Below are 21,432 nucleotides of genomic sequence, written 5' to 3'. Positions count from 1 at the left end.
ACACATACACGGGTTCACCCAGCTCACCCCCAGAACCACTTGCGGTCTGCTCTATCAGAATGATGAACCCCATCTCTAATACAGCTGCTCTATCAGCTGAACCCAGACGTCTCTGGGTGGTTTACTCCCTTGCTCTCCTTTCCCTCCCCCGGGGGCCCCTCAGTACATACCGTATCTTCCTCCGCAGGCCAGCAGGTCCTTGTCTGTCCTCGCAGGTGGCAAGTTGAGACGAGCGGAGCCCCACCAGGAAAAGATCCTAGGGCGCGCCTTGGAGGTCTGTCTATCCCCCCTGCCCCTGCGGGGACAGAGAACTCCTGGCTTGGCTCGCCATAATGTTTTGCGGAGAAAAGAAGAAACCTCACAACTTTATAAAAGTTGTAAAGCCCGGTATGCTTTTATTACGATGCGCGCCGGACGCAAGTCCCCCAACAAGGCATGCGTGCTTCTGAAGACCTCGGGTCTTCTTTTATCCCCCTTCCAAATGCATATGCATACAGTTTCACAATAAGTTCATACATATTCATTCCGTGTGACATTTAGCACCAGTTCTTCTTTATCAAAGGAATTTCTAAGTCGGGGGCAAATCGACCTTGTGGTCTTTTCTGTTTTTCTTTCTCTGTCTCCTTGCTGTCTCGGCATGCGAGTTCTTCCTTCAGCTTTGGCCTCACAGACTTTTCACCTCTCTTAGACACTTCACCTAATTCAGAATGGATCTTTACTCTGTCTCAGTGCCTGGAACTATAGTAGGGGTGAATGGGAACACCTGGGACCATGCTGGGATCATACTGGGAGTGACTGTGATGATACTGGGATCATACTGAGTGTAACTGGAAGTGACTGGGACCATCCTGTGGGTGACTGGGAGCCACAGGGCCCATGCTGGGAGTGACCTGGGGGGAACTGGGGGAACTGGCCCAGCTGGGGCTACGGGTTGTTCTCCTCCAGGGCTGCCCTGGGTCCTGCTTCCACCCCTGGCCCCACAGAGCCGAGGGAAAAGGGACAGCTGAGGGACAGGGGACAGCTGAGGGACAGGGGACAGCCGCGGGACAGGGCACCGCCAGGGAACATGGCCTGGCCGAGGGACACTGAGCTCCAGCACTTTGTGGCTGTTGCCCTTGGGCTCCCAGCACAGGCCCAGGAGCAGAATCCCCTCCAGGAACCGTTGTTTGCTTTCAGCTTTGCTCTGGAACATTCCCCAGGAGCCCCTGCAGTGGCTGCAGCCCGGCCGGGTGCCCGGGGCCACCAAAGCTGCTCCGGCAGTGCCCTCCTGCCCCAGGCAGGGACAGAAAAGCCAAGGAAAGGCTCATGCTGGGCTCAGGGCAGGGACAGGGCACTCCCCTGGTGCTGCCACGGGCACAGCAGAGCCGGCCTGGGCAAAGGATTGGGATTGATGTCCCATGGAATCCCAGCAGGGATTACTTCTCATTGCACTGCTGGCATTGCATTGGTCATCCATTCAAATAATTTCCCCATGGAATTCCCATGGCAGTGGGTTAGGGGGAAGAACCATCCATGGAATTCTCACCTGACTGGAATGAGAGTGAAATCTGGCCATGGAAATTCCATGGTAATTCCTGCATTCCCAAGTCCCCCATTCCTGAATCCCCCATTCCCATAGGAATTGCCCTTCCCCTCCCACACTCACCTTTGTGCTCCAGAGCCACCCAACCCCATCTGATGTATTTCCACCCAGGTGTGTCCCAGGTAATGCTTCATCTGCTCCACCATGATCCCTTTGGATTCCCAGCACCTCTGGCTGATCCAGGTGGCACCATTGGACTCTGCAAGGCTCCTGGGTCCCAGCTGGAAAGAGGAGGAAATCCCAGCTCTTGTAGCCATACCAGTGGGATCCATGGATGCTTCATTAGACAGAAGGTCACAGCTGGAAACCACTTGCAGCATGTGGAGACCTGGGGACGAGGAGAGAACAGATCCATGGAGTTGTGTCCCAGACCCAGGGAGCCCCTTGGATTCCCATCCCAGCCCCACATATCCCCCCCATCTCCAGAGATCCCATCCCAGCCCCTCAGAGCCCTCCATTCTCACAGATCTCAACCCAGTCCCGGCTCTCCCCCCTCTGGTTGTACCGGCCCCGTCTCCAGGGCACTGTTGGCCATGGGCCGGGTCCTGTCCTTGAGCCGGGGCTGGATATCCCAATATCCCAGCCCTGGCTCTCCCAATGTCCCAGCTCTGGCTATCCCAATATCCCAGCTCTGGCTGTCCCGATATCACAGCTCTGGCTCTCACAATATCCCAGCCCTGGCTATCCCAATATCCCAGCTCTGGGTATTCCAATAGCTCAGCTCAGCTCCTCCCACCATCCCTGCTTTCTGTGGCTCCATCCAGCCCCACTCACTGCCCCAGCGCTCCCAGGGGGTCCCATCCACATCCCCCACAATCAAGGACTGGGGACCCCTGGGTTGGGCTCCAACAGCACCACTTCCCGGTACTGGAGGGAGGGGAGAATGGGGAGACATGGAGATTTGAAGGAGCTAGGAGGCTGAAAGTGAGAGTTTGGGGATCCAGGGGGTTCCACAGGCCAAGGAAAAGGGGGACATTATAGGGGTCTGAGTAAATATATGTATTGCAGTAAAAGATCTCTGTATTGTATAAGTGACCCTGCCCTGATTCGAGTTATTGTAAATGGGCTGCAGCTGTGATGTCCTTAATTGGGCAGCAGCTGTAGCCCGTGGAGGTAGCTGGGATAAAAGGGGGTGGGGCAGTCAGGGAGAGTCTTGGAGGAGCCCTGATGAAGAAGCAGGAGCAACACTGCTGTGAACAGCTGTGTGTGAGAAAACACAGAGAGAAGGTATGAGACTCTAGAAATATGAAATACAATAATATGAATACAACATGACATGAAGAGCTGGGAAGGAGGTTCAGGGGCTCAGAGTCAAGGAAAGGGGTGAAGGGACTGGGAGAGCTGTGACTGGGAAAAGAAAAGAGGCTACAAAACCCCAACCAGAAAAAAGCTAGCCACAGCTATTAAAATCTTACCACCATGTCCCCTCCCTACCTAACACAATGAAAACAAAAAATTCCTACATCCTACAACTCATACAAAATAACCCTACAACTAAACACAAAGAAACTCAAAAACTGTCCATAAAACCAATCCTAACACAACCCAACCACAACTTCCACCACAAGTTACTGGCGGGTCAGATGTTAACCCTCTCAATACTTCAATCATCCCTCAAGTAAAAGAAAAAAACAAAATAGAAACATTAAAAAAACCCATAAAAACATCATAGTCAGTAAGGAAGAAATAAATACCCAATAAAAAAGAAGAAAAAATATTTAATCTTGAAACTAAAATCCTCTTATAAACTATAAAGAAAAAACTCTTTCTTTATAACACATAAAACTAAACAAATATTTAATTATTCAAAATAATATCAAAGAAAACCCTCCATATTAAAATGAATTTTAAAATAACTGCAATTTCATAAAAAGTTCAGGCTGAAAAAAAAGTAATCCAGTACCCAGAAGAGAAGATCTCTATTTCCAGAGATAAAAATATTTTAATAAGTAAATAATAAAAACATTTACCTTTGAGCAACTCACCTCTAGAACAATACCTCATTAGTCAACCCATCAATAAGCTGTAAAAAAGCTTGTAGCAATAAAAGAACTTCACAGTAACAAAGCTCCCCAGACAACTGTTATCCATGACAAAATTAAGAACCACAAAAAATTATTTTTTCCTCCTGTAAAAAACTCCAAAAACTTATCAAGAAAAACTTCTCTCCCTAAAACTAAAAAAAGACGATTCTAGAAATAGTAAACTACTAGAAATTTTTAGTTTAGTTTCTTTACATTGTCAGGTTAAAAAAAAAAAAGTTGAAAAAAAAGTGTTCTAAAGAATTTATTTCTTACTACCTTTTTTTAAATTTGCTTTTAATAAAATTTTCTTTATACCCTTTTAAAATTTTAAGCCTACTTTACCTTTCTCATAATCCTATCTCACAACAAAATAAATACATAAATAATTAACCGACACTAAAACCAACCACACTCATCAATACATTAATTAAGAGATATCAAGATTGGAAAAAGTCTTAAATTAACAAACCAAAACCACTACAATGTCATGATAAACCATTTGCCAAAGTTTCTCTGATTTTCTAAAGTTGACAGTAAAGGCTGTTTGCTTGTTTGGAGCTCCTGAGAATCTCTTGTAGGTATTTCTTCAGGGAGTCCAATTCAGAGTTGGTATGGTTTGACACTGGCACAATGCCAGTGCCCCAATGAAAATTCCCTCTCCCTGGCATCTGCTGTGAGGTGGTACCCGGAAATAAGCAAAGCAGGCTCCTGCTTAAGGAAAAAGGAAAAAAAACTTTATTAACTAAACTACAAAAAACTAAACCACAAAGGGAAAAAAAAAAAACAAGGAAAATGAAAACTACACAGAAACACTTCCCCCTCCTCCTCCTACCAGATCCCCAGTACATTTACATTTCCCAAAATTATCCACACTCGGTCTGGCACCACCCTTTAGAAAATCAAATCTTCAGCTCATGAAGAGTAGACGGAGTCCTTCCTTGTATCACGGACTTCTTGTCACAATTAGCACCGCCCAGAGTCCTGCTATCTCGTGACATCTTCTTTCCATGCCAAGGTGCTCTCACCACCACCAGGCATGGGATGGGGCAGAGGCCTGCTTTCAGGGTGGACCTTTTTAAGGATGCCTCGTCTCGTTCCAAGCAGAGCACACTCACATCTCTGGGACCTTTGTCCCCCCCATTTCTTCTACACCCCCTGGGGCTGAGGGGTCTCAACACTGAACTCTCCTGGCTCCGAGCCTCCGCTTCCCCCTGCAATGCAGCCTCTGTATCACCAGGAAGCAGTCCATGGATATACAACAAAAGAGTCCAGCAAAATTGCCACTCCATCTTCCTCCATTCCTTCAACATCTCTCTTTCTCTTTGCCAGACCCCCTTACTGGCCTATTTCTTCCTTCATCCTCCTCTCTTATCCCTTTCCTAGGAAAGGTAATGTTCCGTGAAGTTCTCATTATCCACAAGGGTTAAAAGCTCTCCCAAGCGGCTGGGCTGCTTGCTGCCCCCCCCCCCTTCTCCTCCCAGCCGTGCTGCCAGCACATGATATCAAGTTTCAAGGTAACAGTTCAAGCACAGGCTGCATTCTCTCTCCATCTCCAAAAGGAGGGGGGGGTAAACAGGTCGTTCGGTGCCCCGTGCACCCTTCCACCGGGTCCGGCCTACCGTAGATGGGCCACGTGGCTTTCCCCTCCCCCAGCCCAGCCAGCAACTGGGCCGGGGGAGAGACCCAACTCCTTCCCGCCGGAAATCCAAAGAGAGCTCTGAAGGAAAAGAGCCCTGCTTTTAACTCCTTGGGTTTGTGGTCTCAAGAGGCGGATCCAATGCCCCACTGGTCAAACCAGGTGCTCATCTTAAAATCCGAACACCCATTGGTAACCACAGCAAAAACAACATATCCCAGATGTCCCATTTCTGGTCAAGCCACGACAAGGTGTGGCCAGTCCGTGATTGTTTAAAGACCTCTGCTGAGGGTTCTGCTGCTGCCCAGAGCTTTCATTGGCCTTCTAATTGCTGGGCCTTGTCCTGGGGGGCCCGCTGGGGCTGCAGCCAGTACTGGCTCCCACTGAGGCTGCCTGGCCAAGAGCAGCCCCAGGGGCACAGGGCAGAGGCAAAGCACAGTGGGGAGGAGAAAGAGCAGGGACGAGATTGCCCTTGAAAGGCAGAGGTGCTCTGGGGCCCGCTCCTGGCCCGGGAGCCTGCCAAGAGCCGTGCCCTGCTGGCCGGGGCCTTGAGGGACAGCTGTGCAGCTGGGCCAAGCTGTGCCAGCAGCTCCAGCCGTGCTGGGGAGCCTTGCCAGCTCTGGGCCCTGCTGTGTAGGAGGGTCCCTGGGTACCACTGGCAGCTGGGGCCTCAGCCACCTCCTCTCTTCACAGGAGCGCCTCTGCAGCTTCACAAGACTGGCCAAATAACTCAGCCAGGGAGAACTGGACCTGTCATCTCTCATTCCCGTGCCGGTGTCCATTGTCCCTGCCATGGCTGCAATACCAGTTTGTTGCTGGGGTCATGCTGTTGCCACCACCACCCAGAACAGGACCCTCTGTCCCTAGTGGGGCTGGCTCTGCTCTAGAGCCAGGCCAGGAGGTGCAGCCCTCCAGACGGGGAAGGGCCTGAGTACATCAACGTCTTTGGGCTTCAGCTCATGTGTCTGTGAGCTACCACCAGCACAGGCTGAGCTGCTTGTCTGGGCACAGCCATGGGTGGGCAGGCAGTGGCCAAGCATGGGGCTCCTGAGACACCATATTTTAGCTTAGTTCTTCATTTTATTAATTAGAAACTTTTAGAAATAGGTAGGGTTTATTTTTTTCCTAATAAAGAAATCGTCACAAATTTGCCCCCCTTTTCCATAGTTGGTAAGGATTTTTCAAGGTAGTTTTAGAATTCAGAATAACTTTGAACATTTTTACACTTCTAGAATCAACTGGACTTGTCATCTTGCATCTCTGTGCCACTGTCCATTGTCCCTTCCCCACAGCTGCATTACCAGCTTGTTGCTGGGGACATGCTGTTGCCTTCACCATGCAGAAGAGGACCCTCTGTCCCCAAAGGTGCTGACCCTGGTGTCCAGCCAGGCCAGGAGGTGCAGCCCTCCTGCCAGGGAAGGGCCTGAGTCCACCAACATCTTTGGCCTTCAGCTTGGGTGTCTGTGTGCTACCACCAGCGCTGGCAGAGCTGCTTGTCTGGGCACAGCCAGGGCTGGGCAGACAGCTGCTGGGCACGGGGCTCCTGAGAAAAAGCAACCCCATTTTGTCTTCATTTTACATAGCAGAAATTGTTCAGGATTTTTACATAGCAGAAAATGTTCAAAATATTCAGAAACAGTTTTTGTAGAAAAAAAACCCTATATATTTCTTCCCTTTTCCCACAGGAGTTCAGGATTTTTCAAAGTAGTTGAAGAATTCTGAAAAAGGTAGAACACTTTACTACTTGCAGAATAAAAACTAAAACTGAATTTAATTGGTGATCTTTACTCTAAGAAGAACTAAGTCATCACAAGGCACCCAACGTACTGGAGAGGCTCTTTTCCCACTGGACATTCTTACTGAGCGACAACAACCAACCTTTTCCCTGATATTTTCTGGGATTTCTGAGAAGCTCACCTCTCAAACTTCAGAGGCAAACTTTGAGCACAGTGGGAATCTCCTGCTGGGCAGGAGGGTCTCTGTGTGCCAGCTGCAACTGGGAGCTCAGCAACCTCCTGTCTCAACAGGCGTCCGTCTGCAGCTTCACAGGAGCGGCCAAACGCCTCAGTCTGGGACACCTGTACCAGACATTCCCCACCGCCATGCCCATGCCCGATGCCCCTGTCACAGTTGCTTTACCAACTTGTTGCTGTGCAGGTGCTGCCACCACCCAAACAAGGTCCTCTCCTCCTGAAGGCACTGGCCCTGATCTCTGGCCCCTACTGAAGGTGGGCAGAGCTCGGCCCAGCATTTCTGTTGCAATAAAGAGAGGGAGCTGTCACCCCAATGTCTGGGTGGCAGCAGCAGCAAAGCCCACCTGGCAGCCACACTGGCTCAGCTCCGTGCCCAGGAGCAGCCATGGATGCCCACGGTGTGGGCAGGCAGGAGCCCGGCAGGGGCTGCTGTGACCAGCGGCGGGGTCCCCAGGGCTGGGGGAGCCCATGCTGAGCGTCCCTGGGCTGAGGGCACATTTCCTTCCCTGGCGTCATCTGGGCCTGGACCTCCTCCAGTGGCAAGCCCAGGAAAAGAGGGAAGCCATCAAGAGCATCTCCATGGACACAGTCTGACCCACAATGTCAGCAGGTGACAATTAAGGTTTTGCTGAGCAATGGACCTGGGATACACACAAACAATCAAGGCAGTCCTTTTGTACAGATGCGGGCACACTCTGGGGCTACAGCTGAGGCCATGAGGTCACAGCAGGCTCAGGGGTCACAGCAGGCTGAGGTCACAGCAGGCTCTGAGGTCACAGAGGTGCCAGACCCGGTGGTTGCACAGCAGCACAAGGAGCGAGCACTCAGTCCTTGAGCACAACTGTTGCAGCAGCAGCGGCGGTGGCAGCAGTGGTGCTGACATTGGGACAGCACTGTCAGGACAGCAGTGGCAGCAAGAGCTGCGGGACTGGCAGAGGGCAAGGCACCATGGCCCTTGCTCTGCGCCTCTTCCTCCTGCTCCTCCTGGCCGTGGCCCTGCCTGCCAGGGCTGCCCAGGCTGCTCCGCTGCCAGCGTGGCGAGCACGTGAGCCGGCAGCCTGGCTCCCCTTTCCCGGGACAGCGCTCCCTGCTCCCTGGGAAGCGCTGGGGATGGTTTTCCCCAGGCCTTAAGGGAGGGTTTACTCTGGGGGAGGGAGAGAGCCCCCATGGCCCTGGGAATCCCCAGTTTCCTCGCCAGGGATGTGTCACAGGCCTGCAAAGAGGGTGCAGAGTGACCAGGAGCCAGGCCAGAACTCCCCAGGCCCTGTGCAGTTTGGCCTTGCCCATTCACACCTGGCTCCCGTAGCCTTAACCAACCCCCTTGCAGTGCCCTCTTCCCAAAGGCAGAAGGGGATCCCAGCACACAAAGGAAATGGTTCAGGTCTTTGCTCCATTCTAGATTTGGATCACACCTTGGAAGATTTGGAAGTCCAGGTGAATGACACTTTGAATGTCTTGGCGAATGCCAGAGGCAAGTTCTGAATTTCCCTTTTTACTGGCAAAATAATCAGTGTCCATGTGGCAAGAGCTCACCCATCGGCCATTTTTGTTAACGTTAAGTCAGGGCTGAAGAATTCTGTAAACCTTGCCCCGCTCCATTCAGGAGCACTGAGGGATCCCACAGGATCGCTGTCAGTGGGAGGAAGGAGCATTTAGCTGTCCATCCTCCTCCCGTGTGCAATGCCACTGTGTCCTTTTGTGTGCTCAGTGCAGTCACAGAGAAGAGTATAATGGGCAGGGGCCAGGCCCGGCGCTGTACCCCAGGGCTGAGCCTTGCCTGCAGCGTGAGGATCTCCTACAGTGCCACAGGTGATATTCTGTCCTGCCTTTCTTTGCAGCTGAACCTGTTGGTGAAGGTGATGTGGCTTCCCAAACTGCATCCACGACTGAGCCTCTGGGAGATGGTGAGGGCAGGTCAAGGCCTTTCCCCTGGGAGAGCTGCCAGCTCAGAGCCCAAAGCTCGGCCAGGGGGGGCATCGCTGCAGGTGCCAGGACAGAGCCATGCACGTGTGTGCCCTCGCCCTGCGCGATCCCCTCACCGCTCCTGCAGCTCAGTGGTGCCCGTGCAGCTGAGCAGAGATGGCAGAAGCTTCTGTGCCTGATGTGTTACAGATGTGTCTGCAGGGAGGACTTTTCCTGTCCCTGTGATGATTCCTACACAGAAGCCAGGCTCCCGTCGCAGGGGTAAGTAGTGTGTCCCTGCTGACCCCACAGGCTGAGCCCTGCTTTTGTAGCATCCATTCATGGGAAATGGAACCGTGTTGCTCTAAGGTCCTCCAAGGGGAAAGAACAAACCTACAGGACAGAAGAAACCCCATGAGCCATCTGAACAAATGAGGGAAATGCTGAAGGAAATGCAGCAGGCAGGACAAGGTGGGTGCATTCCCTCAGCCTTCACCTGGGGCTGAGTAGCCGAGGGTTCTGGCTGGACATCTGGACACGCCAAGCCTGGCACAGCAGGAAGGGATCCATGGCAGCCTCACTGCCCCGCTGCTGCTTCCATGCCCTACTTCCAGCCTGGCCTGGCTGCAGCTTCTCCCCAGCCTCTGCAGGAGGGCATTGGGCATCAGCTGACAGGCAGACCAAACCGCAACACAGGCATGAGATGCCCTGCAATTTCCCATCTCCAGGCAAATCAGAAGGGGAACCTATATGGAGAAGGGAGAGCCCTGCACTCCCCCAAAAGTTGAAAGGGATTTCCTGAATCTTAACCATGTCTTTGAGAGGCATACCCTGCTCCAACGTGTCCTGAGAGGGCTTGGCCATGTGCCCGTGTGCTGGAAGATTTGTCCCAGGGGAAAGACGGTTGGAGGGATAGAAGTAGGTAGAAAGGGAGGGAGAAAGGGCAGGAGGGGGACAGGGGGATAGCTGTGGCACTGCCTGCTGAGTTTTCCCCAGGAATTTAGCAAGACTTGCAGCTGTGCAAGTGAGAGCTCCCAGGGCCCAGGGTTGCTTCAGCCGTCCCACCATGGATGTTGCACAGGGCATGGAAAGAGGGTGCAGAGTGACCAGGAGCCTGCCCAGAACTCTCGAGGCCCTTGTGCAGTTTGACCTTGCCCATTCACACCTGGCCCCCACGGCCGTACCCAACCCCCTTGCAGTGCCCAATTCCCAAAGGCAGAAGGGGATCCCAGCACACAAAGGAAATGGTTCAGGTCTTTGCTCCATTCTAGATTTGGATCACACCTTGGAAGATTTGGAAGTCCAGGTGAATGACACTTTGAATGTCTTGGCGAATGCCAGAGGCAAGTTCTGAATTTCCCTTTTTACTGGCAAAATAATCAGTGTCCATGTGGCAAGAGCTCACCCATCGGCCATTTTTGTTAACGTTAAGTCAGGGCTGAAGAATTCTGTAAACCTTGCCCCGCTCCATTCAGGAGCACTGAGGGATCCCACAGGATCGCTGTCAGTGGGAGGAAGGAGCATTTAGCTGTCCATCCTCCTCCCGTGTGCAATGCCACTGTGTCCTTTTGTGTGCTCAGTGCAGTCACAGAGAAGAGTATAATGGGCAGGGGCCAGGCCCGGCGCTGTACCCCAGGGCTGAGCCTTGCCTGCAGCGTGAGGATCTCCTACAGTGCCACAGGTGATATTCTGTCCTGCCTTTCTTTGCAGCTGAACCTGTTGGTGAAGGTGATGTGGCTTCCCAAACCACATCCATGACTGAGCCTCTGGGAGATGGTGAGGGCAGGTCAAGGCCTTTCCCCTGGGAGAGCTGCCAGCTCAGAGCCCAAAGCTCGGCCAGGGGGGGCATCGCTGCAGGTGCCAGGACAGAGCCATGCACGTGTGTGCCCTCGCCCTGCGCGATCCCCTCACCGCTCCTGCAGCTCAGTGGTGCCCGTGCAGCTGAGCAGAGATGGCAGATTCTGTGCCTGATGTGTTACAGATGTGTCTGCAGGGAGGACTTTTCCTGTCCCTGGGATGATTCCTACGCAGAAGCCAGGCTCCCGTCGCAGGGGTAAGTAGTGTGTCCCTGCTGACCCCACAGGCTGAGCCCTGCTTTTGTGGCATCCAATCATGGGAAATGGAACCGTGTTGCTCTAAGGTCCTCCAAGGGGAAAGAACAAAGCTACAGGACAGAAGAAACCCCATGAGCCACCTGAACAAATGAAGGAAATGCTGAAGGAAATGCAGCAGGCAGGACAAGGTGGGTGCATTCCCTCAGCATTCACCTGGGGCTCAGCAGCTGAGGGTTCTGGCTGGACATCTGGACACGCTGAGCCCAGCACAGCAGGAAGGGATCAATGGCAGGCTCACTGCCCCGCTGCTGCTTCCATGCCCTGCAGGGCAGTTTCCCAGCCTGGCCTGGCTGCAGCTTCTCCCCAGCCTCTGCAGGAAGGCATTGGGCATCAGCTGACAGGCAGACCAAACTGCACCACAGGCATGAGATGCCCTGAAATTTCCCATCTCCAGGCAAATCAGAAGGGGCACCTATATGGAGAAGGGAGAGCCATGGCCTACCCAAAAAGTTGAAAGGGATTTTTTGAATCTTAACCATGTCTTTGAGAGGCATTGCCTCCTGAAGATGCCACCTCTCCAATGGGGAAGAGCCCAATCTGATCCAGCTCTCTCTTTTCTTTTCTCCAGAAGCAGATGGAGAGGCTGTGCAGAAGGAAGCTTTTCCTGGAGGAAGCAGTGGCTCATGGACAGCCTCTTCTGCAGGAAGGGAGGCGATGCCAGGCACAGCCACACGAGGTAATTGCTGTGCCTCTGGGCCTGAGCCCTGCTGAGGCTTGAGCTGCCCTCTCTGCTGCTTGGCACTGCGGGCACAGCCCAGACAAGATCAGCACAGTCCAGAGGAATTGTCCCGAGCAGGCTCAGGGCACTTGGGTACTGAGCTGTCCTGCTGGGCTCCCTCGGTGGGAGACACATCCCGAAACCTGGGAGTGGCTGCACGGGGTGCCCATGGTGGGGAAAGGGCAGAGGGGGAGAGCAAGGCTCCAGTGTGTCCTGAGAGGGCCTGGCTATGTGCCCATGTGCTGGGGGATTTGTCCCAGGGGAAAGACGGTTGGAGAGACAGAAGTAGGTAGAAAGAGAGGGAGAAAGGGCAGGAGGGATGGAATGGGACAGGGGGATAGCCGTGGCACTGCCTGCTGAGTTTTCCCCAGGAATTTAGCAAGAGTTGCAGCTGTGGAAGTGACAGCTCCCAGGGCCCAGGGTTGCTTCAGCCGCCCCACCATGGATGTTGCACAGGTCATGGAAAGAGGTTGCAGAGTGACCAGGAGCCTGCCCAGAGCTCCTGAGGCCCCTGTGCAGTTTGACCTTACCCATTTACATCTGAGTCCCACGGCCGTACCCAACCCCCTTGCAGTGCCCAATTCCCAAAGGCAGAAGGGGATCCCAACACACCCTGAAAAATGTTCTCACCTGTGCTCTGTTCTAGATGAGGTTGCTCGAAAGGCTTCCCCATTAGATTGGTTGAGAAAAGTGTTGAAGCCTTTGGAGCCTCCTTCAGGTATGTTCTCACTGTCCTACACAGTAATAACTGTTGACAACTTCACAGCAACCAGGTTATACAAGCTACTGTGACTGTTGTGTTACAGATGTGTCTGCAGGGAGGACTTTTCCTGCCCCTTTGCTGATTTCTACAGAGAAGCCTGGCTCCCATCGCTGGGGTGAGTAGTGTTGTCCCTGCTGACCCCACAGGCTGTGCCCTGCTTCTGTGGCATCCATTCCTAGGAAATGGAACTACTTTCTGTTAAGGTCCTCTGAGAGGGAAGAACAAAGCCCCAGGACACATGAAACTCCATGAGTCGAATAACATCTTGAAACGAATGGTGACAGAACTGCTCAAAGGGAATGGTGAGAGCATTTCCCTCAGCCTTGTCCTGGGGCTCAGCAGCCGAGGGCTCTGGCTGCACGTCTGGACATGCCGAGCCCGGAACAGCGGGAAGGGATCCATGGCAGCAGGAACCCTGCTGCTGTTTCCATGCCCTGCAGGGCTGTTTACGAGCCTGGCCTGGCTCCAGCGTCTCCCCAGCCTCTGCAGGAAGGCATTGGGCATCAGCTGCCACGCAGCCCAAACTCACCAAGGATCCCCTGCATTTTCCCGGTCCCCAGTCACATCCTGAGGTGTGGCTGCGTCGAGGAGGGAGGGCCATAGCCAGCCCCAAAAGCCTGGGGGGATCAGGATTTTCCTGATCCTTACCCATGTCTTGGACAAGTATTGCCTCCTGAAGAGGCCACCTCCTGGATGTGCGATGATTCCATCTGATCCAGCTGTGCCTCTTCCTTTCTCAAGGGATGGACAGAGAGGCTCTATGGAAGGTGGCATTTCCTGCAGGAAGGGAGGCGATGCCAGGCACAGCCACACGAGGTAATTGCTGTGCCTCTGGGCCTGAGCCCTGCTGAGGCTTGAGCTGCCCTCTCCGCTGCTTGGCACTGCGGGCACAGCCCAGACAAGATGGGCACAGCCCAGAGGAATTGTCCCGAGCAGGCTCAGGGCACTCGGGTACTGAGCTGTCCTGCTGGGCTCCCTCGGTGGGAGACACGTCCCGAAACCTGGGAGTGGCTGCACGGGGTGACCATGGTGGGGAAAGGGCAGAGGGGGAGAGCAAGGCTCCAGTGTGTCCTGAGAGGGCCTGGCTATGTGCCCGTGGGCTGTGGGAGCTGTTCCATGGGCAGGTGGGCAAGCAGGAGGGAGGGATGGAGGTTGGGAGCGACAGCTGTGGAACTGCAGATTTCCCCAAGCATTTAGTCAGGGTTTCCAGTGTGGGAGGGAGAGAGCCCCAGGGCCCTGGGCTGCTCCAGCTGCCCCTCCAGGCATGTTGCACAGGACCTGCAAAGAGCGTGCAGAGTGATCAGGAGCCACAGCACAGGCTCCCACAGCCTTACCCCACCCCTTTGCAGTGCCCAATTCCCCAAGGCAGAAGGGGATCCCAGCACACCATGGAAATGGTTCTGTAACATCTGTGCTCCCTTCTCGACTGGGATCATGACTGGGATTAGTTGGAACTGCTGGTGAATGGTGCTTTGAAGACCTTGCCAGATGTTGAAGGCAAGTTCTCAATGTACCTTTCCTGACAGAATAATCCGTGTCAGTGTGGCAAGAGCTTACTCATGAGCCAGTTCCCTTAAGTTCCTCTGAAGGTTGATCAGTTCTGGAAACCTTGCCCTGCTCCCTTCTGGAGCCCTGAGTGATCCCACAGGATCGCTGTCAGTGGGAGGAAGGGGCATTTGGCTGTCCATCCTCCTCCTGTGTGCAATGCCACTGTGTCCTTCTGTGTGCTCTGTGCCGCCACAGAGAAGAGCAGAGAGGGAAGGGGCTGGGCCCAGGGCTGTGCCCCGGGGCTGAGCCTTTCTCAGCTCCTTTGCCACCCCCAGGGAGCCCGAGCTGCTTCTGCTGCCACTGCCCAGCCCTGGCCCTGCCTGGGTCTGGGTTTGGAGCTGCTGGCAGCTCCAGGGAGTCCTTTCTGCCCCGACTGCCCCGCAAGGGGCTCCTTCCATCCCAGTGTGGGGCCGCTGCAGGCACGAGGTCCCACTGGCCCTGCTCCTGAGCGGAAGGCAGAGACAAGGGAATGCCTTGGAGGGCACCAATCATCCAGGTGCCCTCACTGCCACTTGGGCCTGAAGGAGAATCTTCAGCAGTACCATTGGAGCTGTTCTGTCCTGCCTTTCTTTGCAGCTGAGCCTGTTGCTAAAGGTGATCTGGCTTCCCAGCCCACGTTCAGGATTGAGCCTCGGGGAGATGCTGAGGGTAGGTCAAGGCCTTCCCCCTGAGAGAGCTGCCAGCTCAGATCCCAAAGCTCAGCCAGGGGGGCATCGCTGCAGGTGCCAGGAGAGAGCCATGGCCATGTGTGCCCTCGCCCTGCACGATCCACGCACAACTTCTGCTCAGCACTGGCAGCTGTTTGGAGGAAGGTGGGCCCTGGCCCAGCGGAAAAAGCCTAGATGATTTGTTGATTTTACCAGACTGTGCATAAGCATGACGTCCTGAACATGCCATCAAAGCAATGGAGAACAGTTCCATCTTTTAAGGTGTACTTTTTGTTTCTCAAGTGATAGGCCAAAAGGCAGGACAGAAGGAGTTGTTTCCCCAAAGAAGCAGAGGCCAATTGGCAGCCCCTGCTGCAGGATGGAAGGCCAAGCCAAACACAGGCATGGGCACGGGCACAGGCTCAGAAGGTAATTTCTCTGCCAGGCTCAGCAGGGCTCAGCCCTTGGCAGGGCTGGGTGGCTGCAGCTCTTCCCCCAGGGCCTGCCCTTGCATGGCCCAGCAGCAGCCAAAGCTGGAGGTGCCTTTGGAGCTTGTTCACAGCCCCGGGAAAAGGGGACTCATGCCCACGAAGCTGTGCTGTCCCCGGGCTCTCCTCCCGGCCTGCTGGGCTTTGTTGGGTGGCACAGCCTGTGCCAAGGGGCGGCAAGGTGCCTGCAGGCCCCAGCTCTGGGGGAAACGGAGAATGTCCTGCCCACATCCACCGTGCTGCCAGCTCAGCAGTGCAGCACAGCACGGGCTGACTCTCCCCATTGCTCCCACAGGTGCAGCTGGAACCACAGCACATGTTCCTGATGCCCAGAAGAGCCTTGGAAAGGGTTTCTGTAAGGGAACAGGCTTCTGGTTAGGGTTACTGGCAGGCCTGCTTGTTTTGGAGCTGATCTTCATCTTATGCTGTGTCCAAATATGGACTTGCTGGAAGAGAAAAGGGTGAGTGTTTAGTTCACCTTTCCCTCAAACAGCTTCTTTTGAAATTGTACTTCAGACAGAAAACATTCCCAGTGAGGCTGCAGTGTAGTTTTGGCCAGTCCATGATTGTCCAAAGAACTCTGCTGAGGGTTCTGCTGCTGCCCAGAGCTTTCATTGGCCTCCTAATTGCTGGGCCTTGTCCTGGGGGGCCCGCTGGGGCTGCAGCCAGTGCTGGCTCCCACTGAGGCTGCCTGGCCAAGAGCAGCCCCTGGGGCACAGGGCAGAGGCAAAGCACGGTGGGGAGGAGCAAGAGCAGGGACAAGATTGCCCTTGAAAGGCAGAGGCGCTCTGGGGCCCGCTCCTGGCCAGGGAGCCTGCCCAGAGCCGTGCCCTGCTGGCCGGGGCCTTGAGGGACAGCTGTGCAGCTGGGCCAAGCTGTGCCAGCAGCTCCAGCCATGCTGGGGAGCCTTGCCAGTTCTGGGCCCATCTGTGCAGGAGGCTCCCTGTGTGCCACTGGCAGCTGGGGCCTCAGCCACCTCCTCTTCCCACAGTTCCACCTCTGGAGAAGAGTTGTAAGACAGTGGCTGCACCTCACACCCAAATAGCAGGAGCAGCTCCTCCAGCAGTTAGAAGGGCCTGGGTAGCCCTGTCAAGAGTTCTGAGAAGAAGACTGCAGAACAGCCATCGACAAGGAAATCTCCTATTCTCCTGGAGACCCCAGTGCCACCTCCTCTCCTCATGTATATCCCCAAGCTACTTTCATTTCTTTTTTGATCCTCCTCTGTCTCGTCCCGACTACTTCTATAGACCCCAGGAGCAGCCCAGCACCATCCAGCCTCTCCTGAGCCCAACATGTCCCTTCCTCTGCCCCTGAGCCCCCTGGCCCTGCCATCTAAACAACACTGAAGTTAACCCTGCTCTCTGCCAGGCCAGGTGATGGCCCTTTCTTTTGTTGCACTAAAGGGAAGGTGCTGTCATCCCAGTGTTTGGGTGGCAGCAGCAGCAAAGCCCAGCTGGCAGCAGCACTGGCTGAGCTCCATGGCCAGGAGCAGCCGTGGATGCCCACGGTGTGGGCAGGCAGGAGCCAGGCAGGGGCTGCTGGGACCAGAGGTGGGGTCCCGAGGGCTGGGGGAGCCCAGGGGTCAGGCAGCAGCATGGGGCTCCTGAGAAAAAGCGAACCCATTTTCTTAATTTTTCACTTTTAAATATTAGAAATTTGTAGAAATATTTCAAAATCGTTTTCTGTAGAGACACACCTCCAAATATTTCTTCCCAATTCCTATAGTAGTTAAAGATTTTTCTAAGTAGCTTTAGAATCCAAAAAAATGACCTCATTTTGTCTTCACTTTTCATTTTTAGAAATATTTAGAAATATCTCTTGTAGAGAGAAATCCCCATATGTTTCATTCCTTTTTCCACAACACATCTGTATTTTTGAAACTGGTTTTAGAGTTCTGGAAAATATTTTCCCCTCATACAATAAAAAATAAAATTGCATTTGAGTGGTAGTCTTTATTCTAGAAAGAAGTAAGACCCCTTCAGCCAGCCAGCCTGCTGCAGAGGCTCTTTTCCTACAGGAGCTTTGTGCCTAGTCACAACCAACATACATAAAACCTTTTCCCAGATATTTCCTGGATTTTTGACAAGCTCACATCTTAGTTTTCTCAGACAAACTTTGAGCACAGTGGGAATCTCTTCAAGTTACCATCTTTGTTTGCTTCTGGTGGAACTCCCTCAGTTCTAGAGCAGGGCCTTCTCTCAGCTTCCTGCTGGCTCCGGGCTCTCCTCCCGGCCTGCTGGGCTTTGTTGGGTGGCACAGCCTGTGCCAAGGGGCGGCAAGGTGCCTGCAGGCCCCAGCTCTGGGGGAAACGGAGAACGTCCTGCCCACATCCACCGTGCTGCCAGCTCAGCAGTGCAGCACAGCACGGGCTGACGCTCCCCATTGCTCCCACAGGTGCAGCTGGAACCACAGCACATGTTCCTGATGCCCAGAAGGGCCTTGGAAGGGGTTTCTCTCAGGGAACAGGCTGCTGGCTGGGGTTCTCAGCAGGCCTGCTTGTTTTGGAGCTGATCTTCATCTTATGCTCTGTCTGAATTTGGACTTACTTGAGAAGACAGTGAGTGTTTAGTTCACCTTTCCCTCAAACAGCTTTTTTTGAAAGTCTACTCTACATAGGAAACATTCCCAGTGAGGCTGCAGTGTAGGTGTGGCCAATCCATGATTGTTTAAAGAACTCTGCTGAGGGTTCTGCTGCTGCCCAGAGCTTTCATTGGCCTCCTAATTGCTGGGCCTTGTCCTGGGGGGCCTGCTGGGGCTGCAGCCAGTGCTGGCTCCCACTGAGGCTGCCTGGCCAAGAGCAGCCCCAGGGGCACAGGGCAGAGGCAAAGCACAGTGGGGAAGAGAAAGAGCAGGGACGAGATTGCCCTTGAAAGGCAGGGGAAGGGAGAATGTCGCTTACCTGAGAGAGCCCCAAAGAGCAGCTGGAAGGGGTGCCAGCTGATCCAGGACCCCCGAGGAGCGGAGGGAGGGCGTATCGGCTGACGGAGTGTCCCGAGGAGCGGCTGGGGAGAGTGGGGGTGTGCGTTGGCGGGGAGGAGCGGCCGGAGCGCTTGCACGGTCCGGGGGTGGGGAGGCCGGCGGGGCTGTCGGAGTAGGCTCAGCCCGGCCGGTGGGTACGTCTAACCCCGCCTGCCCGCAGGACCACAGCGCAGTTCCTGTTCGAGGCGGACCTGCACGGGCTGCTGAAGCTGGACACGCTGATCCCGAACGCGCCGCCTGTGCGATGGCAGCGCAAGGCCAAGGAGAGATGCCCCGGGCCCAGCCCCGTCGGCGTGTCGCCCGTGAAGCCGGCCAATCGCTCCCACAGCTCCAGCAAGACCCCGTCCAAGACACCCGGTGAGCACTGGCCACCAGTGGCAGAGGTTGAGTGCGGGAGCCTTGCCCAGGCTGCTTGTCCGTCGCCACGGGGCTCTGGGCTCCCTGCCACGCTGCCCTACCGGCTGCTGTTCAGGCAGGAGGAGGTGGGCTGTGCTCCTGACAGCCACCCACCTCCTTGCCAGCATGAGGGGCAGAGCTCTGAGCACTGGGGCTGGCGAGCTGCTGTTCGCCCATCTGAGCCTTGCTGGCACAGCTGTATGCTAGGATGAGTGTGGGCGGGACTGTCAGCTGACAGCTTTACATCCTGTGAGCGTTTCTGTATCTTCCCCCTATCTCTGGACTCTGGAATTGTTGCAGTAGACCCAAGTGCACACAGTCCCTAACCAACTTGGTGGCAGGGAGGAAAATATAAGTTAGTTGTGACTGAGTGGCATGAGACCTCAGAGTCCTACTTGTCTGGTGGGTGTGATGTGGAAGAGTGTTGGGTTTACTCCCGTGAAAGCTCTAATACAGGCTGTTAAATAGCTGTAAGACAATATTTTCATATGTGAATGCAGGTAAATCTTGATCCAAAATTCAAAGCTACCCCACAAAGGCCGGGGGGGGATCGCTACATTCCCAACCGCAGCACTATGCAGATGGAGATGGCAAATTTCCTCCTAAGCAAAAAGAATGACGCTGCTGAGGATTCCCCTACCAAGAAGGTGAGCATGTTGCTAAGTTACAATTGCTTCAACAACCGCTACTCCTTCCTGCCCCTTTACAGAGCAGTGAACAATAGGTTCTATCAAGTGGGCACACGGGACTGACAAGTCCCAGCCATCACTACTTGCAGCTCTGGGCTTCAGGAGCCTAGGATGTGATTGAAGCTGTAGAGACTGCCATGCACTCTAAGCCTATGCTGCTTCCGGAAGCAAAATTTAGCTTTTGACTAATGAGGTGTTAAAATGTAGCAGGCAACACAAACACAAAGCTGTGAGCCTATGCAAAGTGGAACTGCTGGTGGTAGCTATTCTAGGACAATGTCTCCACCGGGAACACTTCTGGAATGTTTTACACTGTCTTCTGAAATCTGTGAAGCATTTGGTCGCTTTGTGGCTGTGGCTTTTCCCACTGGCAATAACACTGAATTTGCCATTGTGTGAAAATGTGAGCAGGACAATATATGAAAGTCTGAGGAAAAACTGCTTTGACCTGCCTCTGTGTGACTGACCCTTGCAGCACAGGCAAACATCTTCAGATTTTAAGAGAAGGGGACTTAGGTGTCTGTTTAAATTGCAGTGTGGGAATTGTTTTAAATGCATTGCACTGAGGGTGATTTGTCTCTGTAGGAGCAACAGAAAGCCTGTGCAGTGCATCTGAATGGTTTTGATGTAGAAGAGGCAAAAATCCTCCACCTCAGAGGAAAACAACAGAATGCTCCAGAAGGTGTGATACAGGCTCTGTGTGAGCTGAATCAGCAGGAGAGATCAGGTCAGGGGAACAGCAACACAGAGGCTCTGTGTGTGGTCACAGGAGAAATCAACTGGTTTCTGAGAGCTGTACAGGCTGGAGTCTCCTTTCTTAAGGTTCCTGAGGTCGAGGGAGGGCATAACAGTTACAGTGAATTTATTTAGGAGAGGTGCTATGACTGCCAGTTGGTCACCTGTTACAGGGCTTGCAAGGGTCTTCAGGGTGAAGAGAGAGATGAGAATCTTGACCTCATGTTCAGAAGGCTTGATTTATTATTTTATGATATATATTACATTGTTACTATACTAAAAGAAATAGAAGGAAAGTTCTCAGAAGCTAGCTAAGCTAAGAATAGAAAAAGAATGAATAAACAAAGCGCTGTGTCTCAGCAGAGGGTGAGACCCAGCTCTGCTGTGAGTGGTCAGTAAATCCAAACATTCACCCGAGACCAATCATGCATCCACCTGTTGCATTCCCCAGCAGCAAATGACCATTGTTTACATTTTGTTGCTGAGGCCACAGCTTCTCAGAAGGGGGAAAAATCCTAAAGAAAGGATTTTTATGAAAAGATGTCGGTGACATTTCACCTATACTGCAGGTTCCAAACCTTCATGAAGTCTGTAAGAGCATCAAACCCTCTGCTGTGCACTTTCTAGCTTAAACTGCAACTAAATATAATGGGATTCAAAAACCCAAGTGTTTGTTAAATTTGTTTCCATGAATGAGGAAACTGTAGCTCACCCCTGTTCAGCAGTTCATACTGCCAGTGATTTTAGCGCACTGCAGGCTTGTGAGTGTTTCTCTTAGGACTTTATTTTCACTCCAAGGGATTCCTAGATGGGTGAGCAGCACTCAGCTGGGAGGAAACTAACTCAGGTTAACAAACCTGTTCCCCTGCACACAGGCTGTCAGAATAACCTGACAGTGCTCTACAGTCAGAAAATGGCACCTGGATCCAGCAGGAAGAATAGCAGAAATATTCCCTCAAAGCCAGAACGGGTCTTGGATGCACCAGAGATGTTCAACGACTACTGTAAGTAGGCTACAGGGTTGAGTGCTGGGCATCCAGAACATTCTGCACTGGATTGCTCTTCCTAGGACAGTGTAACTGGGCTGTCTGTATTATTTTGTGTACCCAGGCTAGCACAGACCCCTTCTGGAGTGTCCCTGTGTGGCCTTACAGGGACAGTGGTCTAGGGCACTGTGTAGGTGCCTTGGAGCAGGGTACCTGGCCCCAGCAGCTGGGCATAGTGACACTCAGAAGGCT

Source organism: Melospiza melodia, unplaced genomic scaffold (genome assembly GCF_035770615.1).
Source record: "Melospiza melodia melodia isolate bMelMel2 unplaced genomic scaffold, bMelMel2.pri scaffold_47, whole genome shotgun sequence".
NCBI lineage: Eukaryota > Metazoa > Chordata > Aves > Passeriformes > Passerellidae > Melospiza > Melospiza melodia.
Note: the sequence above shows the minus strand (reverse complement) of the source record.